This window comes from Marmota flaviventris, chromosome 2 (assembly GCF_047511675.1).
Source record: "Marmota flaviventris isolate mMarFla1 chromosome 2, mMarFla1.hap1, whole genome shotgun sequence".
Taxonomy (NCBI): Eukaryota; Metazoa; Chordata; class Mammalia; order Rodentia; family Sciuridae; genus Marmota; species Marmota flaviventris.
Window position 1 is genome coordinate 196,198,850 of NC_092499.1, and position 11,117 is coordinate 196,209,966.

Consider the following 11,117-nt stretch of genomic DNA (forward strand, 5'->3'; position numbering starts at 1 on the left):
CCAATAACAGCACTATGCCATATGTTTTCAGAATTTCAGCTGACCATGACTGCCAATTTCAGGAGGCCCACTTGGCTGGTCTTGGGGTTTGTGGTATGCCTTTTGGCTCCATAATGCAATAGACACATGTGGGTCCTCCAACTAATCAACAGTAATAGAGTAGAGCCAACAAGGCTTATTTTTTAATTTTTTTTCTCTAGGGTACTGTCATCAGTGTTAAAGATAAATTAATTAATATTTTGCTGATTATGTAAGAAGCTGCATGTGGAAAAAGAAGGTTTCTTTTGGCTCCAGGCTCCTGCTCTCCTTCAGGAGGGTTTAACATCATGGCGACATTGGTGGCCAGGTTACGATAGGTTTAGCAGGCCATGGTGAAGGGTGTGGACTTCACCGTGAGGGCACAAGGGAGCCATCAAAGAAGTCAGAGCAGGGGAGGAAGCCAATCAGATCAGTACTTTAAAAGCTTTTTCTGAAGCCAGTCGAATGAATCGGACATAACTTTCCTGTGTTCATACACGAATACAAGACCAGTGAACCCACATCATGTACAACCACAGAATGGGAAGTCATACTCCATGTGTGTATCTCAAAATACACTCCTCTGTCATGTGCATCTAAATGGAGCAAATAACAAAAAATCTTCACCGCCACACACACACACACACACACACACACACACACAAGGCTTCATGGGAGAGGCAGACTGGAAAGTTTGAAATGTTGGCTGGGGGGTGAGATAGTCTGCACACAACTTGGAGAAACGATTTTCACATTTAAAACTATGGTTTTCTCAAATCTCACCATCCCATAACTACCATTATTGCATATACCCCCTACTTCCTGAACATTATTTACTTCATTTTTTTTCTTTTGGAAAACGTTTATTTGACTTAAGTACATTCATTTTTAAAGGAAACTTTGTGTCCAGTGCGTCAGTCCACCGGGGCTAGGCGTCGCTGCAGTAAAACTCGGATTCCCCGGAGGTGCTCCCGCAAGGCGAGTTTGTCATTCAGAGGACTCGTTGGTGGGGGCTGGCTGCAGCTCTGGTCCGGGGGCCTCCTTTGCTCAGGTCCCTGTTGAAGGTGCGGGCGCCGCTGGGGTAGGCCGCTGTCCCAGCAGAGAGAAGAGATCTAATGGAGACCCAGGGATGGCTCCGGAGGCTTCTCCTAGGGAGCTTAGCTCACACGGATCGGCCAAAGGAGGTCACAGCCAGGCCTGACTCCAGCAGGGAGGGTCGTCGGGGAACAGCCAATAAAAGGAAGACTTTGACAGTAACGCAATCCACCACGTCTACTGGGAGGGAAGGCCATCAGCACCTGACCGCAAAACGTAAACATTGTGAGAACATGTAATTCAGTAAGTCCAGCCTAATCTTGCCTTCTGGGGACTCCGAGCCTGCAGCTTGCTCTAGTAATTAAGAAGGGGCACCGGTAAGTGTAAGGAAGGCGCAAGATTCGCTGGAGTCCCGTGGAGACTGTGGCCCAGATGTCCTCCGGGGGGTGCAGAGGAGTGGCCTTGGCCCGCGGTGCCCCACGCGCGCTCTGGGCTCTTGGGGAGACTTTGCTTGACCATCACGCTGGGGGAGGTGGGGGAAGGCAATCGGGGGGTCTGAGGGCGAAACGCTAAGGGTAGCCACGTGCTGAGGGGCGCTGCTTTGCGCAATGCCACCAGCGAAGCCCCTGCAGTCGTGAGGCACAGCGGCCCGCGAGCGGATTTCCGCGGGTTTCGGGGCTTCCTCCTCCCCTCGGCTCTGCCCGGTGGGCAGCGTCGCCTCCGCTTTACAGCCCAGAAAACCAAGGATTCACGTTTGCTCAAGGCCAGGGCTGGAGGCTGGGGTACTCAGCTCCAGACATGACCACTTGGTGTCACTCTCTCCAAACTGTCGGAGGAGCGCGGCGCTGAGCCGGGTGGTGTGCGGGACTCTGCGCACTGATCCCGGGAGAGGCGAAGGGCCCCATCCTGGCCTTCCTCCTCGGGGTCCTCCTGGTGCAGAATTCCTGCCGGTTCCCTGCTTGGACGGAGCCCCTCTCTGCGGACACCTGGAGCTAAGCGCTGGACAGGCTCCTGCTGTCAGCTGTATGGCCTCCTCGTGTTGCAGATGAGGAAACCGAGGCGGAGAGAGTTGGGGTGGCTTAGTGTGCCCCAGTAATAAGTGGCGGGTCAGGATTTCACCGCAGAGAGGTAGACGATGGGATCCTGCCTAGCAGGTGCGCGGTGGACAGCGTACGACGTCGCAGTGTCCACAGAACAGATTTCCAACTACCTGACCACTCGCTAATGAATGTTCTTGGCCATGACAGCAATCTGACCATTTAGGAAGTTTTTTTTTTTTTTAAATTGATTAACAGAGTTGGTTTTTCCTCTGACTGCCAAGAAAACGCCCAGGTCTTGCTTTTAAATAAAATTAAAAAAATTTTTTTTGGCCTCAATTTATTTTGAGAATTATTATTTTTTAATTAGAAAATCGGTTTAAGTAAAAAGAAGAAAATAAGTCACCCAGAGAGAAGCGTCACCCCGCCCTGGAAGAAGGTCCCACCTGGGGTTTCTTTCCTCCATCTATCAAGGCGTTAAAAACCTCCCAAATACTTAATGGGAAACTGTGCTCACACTTTAAACAGTTCAAAAGGTTCCTGGAGATTTATAGTGGATGTTTTCCCTCCAATCCTTGCCTCTCCCTGTCCCCGCCCAGCTGCCACGCGGGTCACCACTTCTTGGGGATCCCCACGGAGATCCAGAATGCAGAGAAGCCGGGGGCCCAGCTCCCCCGCGGCCTTCTCCAAACAGCAGCCGCTCCACCCCTGCCCAGGGCCGGGTTCCACTCACTCCTTTACCCACTGACCACGTACTTGGGGGGGTCTTTCCAGATCAGCCTCGAGAGCGCTCTTCACGAAGTCCACCGTCTGGATGTAGCGGCGTCCCACCCAGCTTCCGGGTGATGGTCCCCGAGGTAGTTTCAGGCTTGCTGTAGGGAGCAATGCAGTGGTCAGCGTCCTTCCCCCAGAATGGGTCCTGGGTCTGTTATTTCTGCAGGACAAATTCCTAGCCATGGAACTGCCCAGGTGCATTTTTGAACTTTGACAATGAGCGTCTAAGTGCTGTCTAAGGGGGACCCAACCTATGTGAGCCTGCTTCCTCCTCATTCTAACCATGGCCCCGGATCCTCACTTGTGGACTTGGCCTTGCCAATAGAGAAGGCTTCTGTTCCAGCCTGGGGGGTGGGGTGGGGGGCTTCCTTTCTATGTTAGGGTTTGGAATTTAAAACATACTCAAAGGCCATTTGTGTCGTTTTTCTGGTGGCCAATCACTGTTCCTTTTCTATTGGATGATCACCTTTGTATTGATCTGCAGGAGCTCTTTACATACTGGGAAAGTGAGGTCTTTGTCTCTCTTATGTATTGTAAACGCGCACTGTTAAACACCTCAAACAAAAGTGATATCCCTTACGCACAGTATTTCCGAGGCCAGCGGTTATTTTATGTGGCTCTCTTTCCACATCTGTAATGGTGGCTTTGCAACAAAATTGTGTATTTTGCCATTATTTAAAAATCTTTTGGGGCACGTTGGAAGTTCATCAGATGCTAACAGCTCTGGGTTTGACATGAAGGCAGCAACAGCACGCCTCGGAGGGAGGACTGGGACGCGGCCCAGGTGCGCCATCTAACCCTCACTTAATCTGAACTCCCAGCAGCACTGTGCAGTCGGGAACATGTCCCACTTTGCAGATGAAGGAACAGGCAGAGGAGTCATGGCATTTGTCCAAGGTCTCCCAGAGAGCTGGTGGAAGAGCTGAGATCAAGTTCACATCAATTGGTCTTCTCAACTTCTGCGGCTTCCACATCCTCTGCCAATTGGCGGGAAGAAAGGCCCTGGGAGGGCCCCCTCCTCCACTCCAGGTGGGGGGTATCATGTAGTTCAGGGTCCAGGCCACTGGGGGGCGCCAGGGATGCATTCCTGCCTGGTGTTTGGGCTGGGAACCAGCTGGGTCCGGGCACCCTGGGCTGGGATTATCCTGGGCCTGAGATCCAGGGGCTGGGCTGGCCCAGGGCCAGAGTCTTGTCACACCTGGGGCAGCCTCTTCAGCCTCTGCCTCCCTGGAGAGGCCGAGAGAGAGAGAGAGAGAGAGAGAGAGAGAGAGAGAGAGAGAGATGCCCTTTTATTGGGGAGAAGCCATTCAAATCAGGCCAGGGGTCAGGTTTGGGGGGGTTGAGTCTGGCTTCATGATGTCTGCTGTCAGCAGGTTGACTGACAGCTAGGAAGGCCACACCCAAGGGCAGAGCAAGAGAAGGGGACACACAAAGGGAATTTCCGGGGAACATTCTATCCCAAACAGGGCAAAGGGGTAGGATTACAAAAGAACAGGTGAGTGGAGCTCAACCAGGGGAATGCCTCTCAGAAGGCTGGCCTTGCCACTCGAGTGGGGCAAAGACCAAGTCTGGAGCCATGGCACTGCCGCGCCAAGCTCCAGAGATCTTTCCAGATCCCCTGGCGCACCAGGACTGGAGGGCGTGGTCACTCAGTGTGGCTCCCCACAGTTTTTGGCCTCTACCCATTAGGTGTTGGTGGCCTCTCCCCAAGACGTCTCCGGACATTGCCACATGCCCCTGGGTTGGGGCACAATTGCCCTCCACTGGGGATGGCTGCTCTCAGCCACCACAGACGGCAAGTAGGTGACAGAGTCCAGCCCTGCCCAAGACAGTGGCAGCTCACACGGAGAGCATCCCATGGGAGCAGACTGGCACCCGCCAGGGGGCACGGGCACCACCTCTCCACAGATGAGGAGGGCCAAGCCCAGGGGGAGCCAGCGCCTTGCGCAGGGCACAGGGCCACAGGGTGCCACAGCGGGGCCTGGGCAGACCCTGGGTCGTTGCCTGTGAGCACCACATCCCCCTGCCCCCAGGAGGGGTTGCTCATGCCCAGAGCCACAGAGATGTCCCCCTCATAAAGAAGTCCCCTCCCGTCGTCTCTCTGCGCCTTTCCATTTCCCTGCCGTGGAGCGAGGTCTGGTGCAGGACACGAGGCCTTCACTGTAATTTTACGTGGTGCTGAGGATCGAACCCAGGGCCTCGCACGTGCGAGCCGAGCCTCCACCGCTGAGCCCCGGCCCCAGTCCCCACAGATTTTTTTTTTTTATAGATTTTTAAATGTGAAAGTCCCAATTTTTAAATGGTAACAACTTATTTCAAAAAATTTAAACCCAAATAAAACCTGTCTGGAGTCAAACCTGTCTGGAGGTGCCCACGCCGAAGGCCACATCCAACGTCCAGGAACGGGCACCTTGGCCCTGGGACCTTCACGTCATGTGATTAGTTCCTTTTTGGTGTGTGTGGGCTTTTTTCTTAGTTGTAGATGGACACAATGACTTTATTTATTTATTTTTATGTGGTGCTGAGGATCGAACCCAGGGCCTCACGCAGGCGAGGTGAGCACTCTGCCACTGAGCCCCAGCCCAGCCTTGATTAGTTCTTCCTATGTATTCAGTCACCTGCTCACGACACACCTGCACTCTACTCCTCCTCTCATTCATGTTCCACCATCCACCACCCTTCCATCCACCACCCACCCACCACCCACCATCCACCATCCACCCACCATCCATCTATCCATCCATCATCCACCATCCACCATCCACCCACCATCCATCTATCCATCCATCATCCACCATCCACCATCCATCCACCCACTATCCATCCACTACCCACCCACCATCCACCATCCACCATCCACCCACCATCCATCTATCCATCCATCATCCACCATCCACCCACCCACTATCCATCTACTACCCACCCACCATCCACCGTCCATCTACCACCCACCCACCATCCACTACCAACCCATCATCCATCCCCCCACCATCCACCCGCCATCCCCCCACCATCCCCCTCCACCCACCACCCCTCCATCCTCTACAGCATCCCTCTCCCCCTCCCTCTCCCCATCCACCCGCCCTGCATTCATTTCCCCATCACCGGTTTTCCCAGGTGCCAGACCTAGGGCCAGGCCCTGGGGAACACGGTGGCGATCTCTCTTCAGGGAACTCACCATCTGGTTTAGCAGAAACGAGAAGACCACCAACAGAGGCAAGAGCGAAACCCAACGGTGCTCATTCAGACTCCACCTGGGCAACTCTGCGGGGCAACCTGGGGCCGTCATGAGATCCTGGCAGCCTCAGTTTTCCTCCCTGTGAAGTGGGACTAAGTCCATTTTGTGTTGCTCCTTAAATTCTGCCTGGGGCCTGGGTGATCCAGAAGAGGAGAGGCTCATTGGGCTCACAGTTCTGAAGGGTACAAGGTCCCAAGCCAGGAGCCGGCCCTGCTGAGGGTCTCCACTGCATCCTAAGGCGGCAGAGCAGAAGGGCACGCGGTGCGTGGGGAGAGGCCCAGGCAGTGGGCAGCGGGGACCGACACCACAAAGCCCCCTCTCCCCGTGGCCACCGCAGCCCCAGGGCCTCTGGAGGTGACTCAGCCTGTTGCCGGCGGAAGGCATCACCATGCTCATGAGGCTGGGTCCAGTGACCTAGTGGCCTTGCCACACGGTTACCTTGGCAACCCACGAGCAAGCAGCAGGTCGGGGGAGGGGATGGGGCCCGGTCGGGTGGGGTCACACCTGTGGACGTGGCCACATGGCAGACCCTTTTCTCTGCAGACCCTGGGGTGTGACGCAGGCCGCTGGCTCAGCCTGGGGCCTGGGGAGGGTTTCTGGGGGACACGTCTAGAAGGACCCACCAGCTGGGACCTTGGTCACTAGTGCCGCTTCCCCTGGCCGAGCCCTGGGCCGGCTCCGCTCTTGCTTCACCTCCACCAGCTGCGCGGCCCCTGCCTGCCCCGCCCCGCCCACCCGGGCCCCAGTTTGTGGGAAACATGCACAGAACCGAAGGGCTGGGGCTCCTGGCCTCTGTCTGGTCTGCTGTTATGTTTTTCCACTTAAATTGAAATCCTGCTTATTAGAGGAAATTGGAAAAAACACATCAAACAAGAAGAAAAGCCATTTTTTTTGTGCCGCCATTTCTAATGTGACCACACGAAACGTTCTGTTTTCTTGTCCCCCCCGGCCAGGAGCGGGTGGAGGCCGCCTAGTTGTAAATCATGCAGCTCGGCTCCTCGGATTGTGTTCTCAGAGACTCTTCCCTGAGGTCACACGCACCCCTTGCCTCAGCTGCTCTTTGGGACACACTTGAAGGGCTGCGTCTGCTCATTCAGGAAATCCTAAGTGAGCACCTACTATGGCCAGTGGGAGGGGGGGACACGGCCAGCGCTGGCGGACGGCGAGCCCCGCGCGTGGCACCGTGTGTGAAGCACTTGTGAGGTGTCCTCCTCCCTCCCAGCCCATCACCACAGGGGCCGCCGCTGTGTCCACTTCCCAAACAAGGAAACCGAGGCCTGAGGTCGTGGGGATAAGAGGCGGATGGAGGAGTTAGCCCGGAGGCCGGCCCGGCCTGGGCTGCTTAGGGTCACACACAGAGGGCTCTAGTCCAGGGTGACTAGAGGTGGGACGGGTCGTGTACGGGAGCAGGTGACAGCCCCGAAGATGCCCAGACCCATCCGGGGACATCGGGGAAGCTTCCTGGAGAAGAAGGTGACATCTCCAGAGGGAGACGGAGGACGAGGGGAGGTGGGGGGCGAGGCCCGAGGCTTAGGGGCAGCGATCGAGGCCCCGAGGTGGGAGTGGGCAGGAGCGTGGCCAGGCTGGCACGTGGCCTTGGTTGGAGGGGACAGGGACATGGCCCTGTGACCCCGGGAAGCCCCTGGGAGCCATACAGGTGGCAGGTGGCACCGCTGGGAAGGCCGTCCTCTACCAAGCCCCGGCAGCCCCGGCTCTGGCCCCACAGCCTGCCCGTCCCGCTGAGTGTCCGGCTCCCTGGGCCCGCCGCGCTGTCCCCCTTTCTGCCCCCTGCAACCTAGACCAACCGTCCCCTGCCGTGGCCCTGGGTAAAGGCCTTCAGTGAGGTGGCGTGGACAAGACGGGCCAGTGTGGTTCCCAGGGCCGTGGAGACGCGGCCGCCCTCTGTCCCCGCAGGCCCACGCCGTCTGTGGGCTGTGCCCGCTCTCCCCGGCTGGCCAGGACCGTGCTCGGACTTGCCCGTGGGTCTTGTTTGGTCAGGAGAGGCCCGAAGTGCCAGCCTGTGCCCAGCCCACGTGCTGTCCTTGAGTCAAGAGCCGCCGTGGGGGTGGGCCCGGAGCGGCTTCCCCTTCCTCCTCCTCCTCCTCCAGCTGCCTGGGACCGCCACACCCACACAGGTCCACCTCCTCCTGTCACACGGCCACTCGTGTCCCCTGCTGGGTGGCAGAGGTGGGAGGCCCCGTGCCGCCCCTGCCTGCCCGTGTCCCCCGCCCCTCCCCAGGCCGGAGCTTATCAGCTCACACACTGGAGCTCAGCCCAGAGCAAGCCAACGAGGAAAAGCCAACCGTGGGGGTGGGGGTGGGGGTGGGGTGCAGAGCCGGGGCGCAGGGCGCGCAGTAGGGACACCCTCACCGCCCCGCAGCAGGAGAACCGCTGGTAGATCACAGAGAATCCCGGGTCCTTAGAGAAGGGACCTCTTAGCACAGGTGACGGCGGCTCTAGGCCAGCCTGGCAGTGAGGGAGGACAGCCCGGTGGGGGGCTGCGTGTGCCCTGGGCCTCGGGGCCGCAGGAAGTGGGCAGGTACCCCAGGAGGCTGCGTGTGCCCTGGGTCACAGGAAGGGGGCACGTACCCCAGGAGGCTGCGTGTGTCCAGGAAACTTGTGGACTCCTTTCCTGGGTACCTGGAATACCAGCTGGGAGCAGCGTGGGGGAGATGGTGTCCCTGTCACAATCTCTCTGGACCTTTTGAACCACTTTTAACGACCTTAGTCTGATCTTAAGGCACTGGCGACTTTGTTCCAGGCAAAGGGCCAATAAATCAAAGAGAGGCTCGGGGCAGGGGGGGGAGGGGGGAGGGGGAGGGGGAGGGGGGAGGGGAGGTGGGGAGGGAGGTGGGGGAGGGGAGGTGGGGAGGGAGGTGGGGAGGGAGGTGGGGTGGGGGAATTGCTGGGGCCCTGCGTGGCCCCACAGGCCCTCTGGCGTCTCGGTGCCGAGGCCCGTCCACACAGCCCTTTCAAAGTTCCCTGGTGTCTCACAGACCCTGAAGCAGAATCAATCGCCGTGTAGACAGATGGACCCATCAACCCACAAACCTGTGGCTTTTCAGGATGGGGTGGCCGCAGGAGTTCTGACCTGAGTTCTAGCCCCGGCTGCCCTCACTGGTCCTGAACCTCAGGAGGCTCCCCTGTCTGCAGGCCTCTGGGCTCTTGGTGGACTTTCCCCAGGCCCTGTGCAGAGCGGAACAGGGCGTGGACCACGGGAGTGTCCTTCCTGCAAAGGAGGCCGCAGAAAGCAGCCCACCGGCTGTCACCAGAAAAGCCAGGGCCAGAGGCAATCCCACCTGAGGGGACGAGGGGGGTCTTTGTACCTAGTTGGAGGGACCCCGAAGCTGGGCGAGGGCGCAGCCTGCGGTGCAGCTCCTTGGGAGGCCGAGGCAGGAGGATGGCAAGCTGGAGGCCGGCCCTGGCAACTTAGCAGCTGAACCTGTCGCGGAGTTAAAAAGTGAGGGTCGCGGCTCAGTGACCGAGCGCTTACCCAGCGTGCAGGGGGTCGGCCTGTGTCCCCGTGTAGACGGGCTGCGGGCTGCCCCGCTCCAGGCTTCTGGGGCCGTCCCCGGGTGGGGACGGAGGTGGGTGCCATTTCTCCCTACGTCGCCTCTCACTTTCTACAAAGAACAGGCCCCCAGTCAGAGGCTTGTGTCAGAGTGGTGGCCACGGTCAGCAGGGCTCGGGCATTGCTGCCGTGGCTTACGTGGCCATGACGTCAGCTCAGGACAAGGGGTCCCTGATGCAGAGGGAGAGGGGCCGGAAAGCGGCGCTGATGTCTGGGTGCCCAGGGCCAGCAGCCCTCGTGGCCTGGGCTGGACAGACCCGAGCTTCTGTGTGGGCCTCTCCAGTGGCCGGCCTCGGCTCACCCTGCTGGGACGGCAGGCCCCAGCCCTTCGGTTTCCTTGATTCCTGTCTCTCGGGTCCTGGGGCTGTCCCTGCTCCGCCATGGCTGGGGTCTCTCAGTGGGGACACTGGGGGCTTGGTGTCCTGGTGACTGGCTCTGGGGAGGGTCACTCTTGTCTGCCTGCAGCTGGAGGATGGCTGGCTGGCCGTCTGCACGGCCCCTGAGGGCCACTCTGCCGGGGTCACTTCACCTGGGCCGCTGTGGGCTGGGGCCTGACACGGCGGCCGGGGTCACAGGGAACGGGTGTCACCTCCTGGTCTCGAGGGCCACCCAGGAGCACTTCTGTGCGCTGCTGGTGGATGAGGTTCGAGGGGAGGGGACAGAGTGAAAGAGGGGCCTGGCCACTCAGGGCGATGAAGGAGTCACTACAAGGGCCCGGGAGGAGGTGGAGCGCGGGCCCCTCACGGGCGGGCGGACGTTGGGGACAGCCTGGCCGCTCCTCCAGAGCTGAAGGACGGACACGGCGTGGCCCAGCGGTTCCATTCCTGGGTAGGAGCGGGGAGAGGAGGGAACGCGTCCCCACGACAGCCAACGCCCGTCTGCAGTGAAGTCCTGGCAGGCGGTGGACGGTCCTCGAAGCCGCGGAGGGCAGAAGGATCCCGCCTCAGGGGACCCACCACCCTGCCCACCCGTACCCAGGGTCCCACGGAGGGAAAGCCCCGGAGCAGGGCAGCGGATGAGCTGGCCAGGGGCTGGAGGACCCAGGGCAGGGCCACTGTCAGCTCCAGCCCCAGGGAGCAGCAGCCCCGGTGGAGGGTCTGGGGCAGCAGCTGGGGGGGGGGACCGCAGCCTGGACGCGGCTCCCGGGGCCTCTTGTCATCTCCTACTGAGGACGTGGAAAGCAAGTTGTCCCCAGCTGGGCCTCTCCCTCCTTGACTCCTGGGGCCACTGTCTGCTGGGGCCACTGTCCCACAGGCCACTGTCCCACAGGGCCACTGTCCCACAGGCCACTGTCCCGCAGGGCCACTCCTGCTCTCTCTTAAGGTTGGGAGCAACACAAGCCCCGCCCGGGGCCGGCCCTTTGCCGTAGCTTCCTGGACCCACAGGACGACCCTCTGAGGGTCCCACAGTTGGCCCCACTTGGGAGAGGACATTGGGGGAGGGG

The 11,117-nt window shown here is 59.3% G+C and overlaps 1 long non-coding RNA gene across 4 annotated transcripts; it reads right to left on the reverse strand.

Moving 5' to 3' along the window:
- Nucleotides 1–865: 865 nt before the first annotated feature.
- LOC114101456 (uncharacterized) lies at nt 866–9,659 on the reverse strand. 4 transcript variants are annotated; one of them, XR_011706788.1, is made up of 5 exons: nt 9,429–9,659; nt 9,154–9,331; nt 6,043–6,335; nt 2,847–4,091; nt 866–1,316 (listed from the first exon to the last, which is right to left on the reverse strand). It is a non-coding gene; the product is annotated as an uncharacterized lncRNA (long non-coding RNA). The 4 variants fall into 4 exon arrangements; XR_011706789.1 differs by lacking the exons at nt 9,154–9,331; nt 9,429–9,659 and adding an exon at nt 6,607–6,795; XR_011706790.1 differs by lacking the exons at nt 9,154–9,331; nt 9,429–9,659 and having other exon boundaries at nt 2,847–2,962; nt 3,267–4,091; nt 6,043–6,595.
- Nucleotides 9,660–11,117: the final 1,458 nt, after the last annotated feature.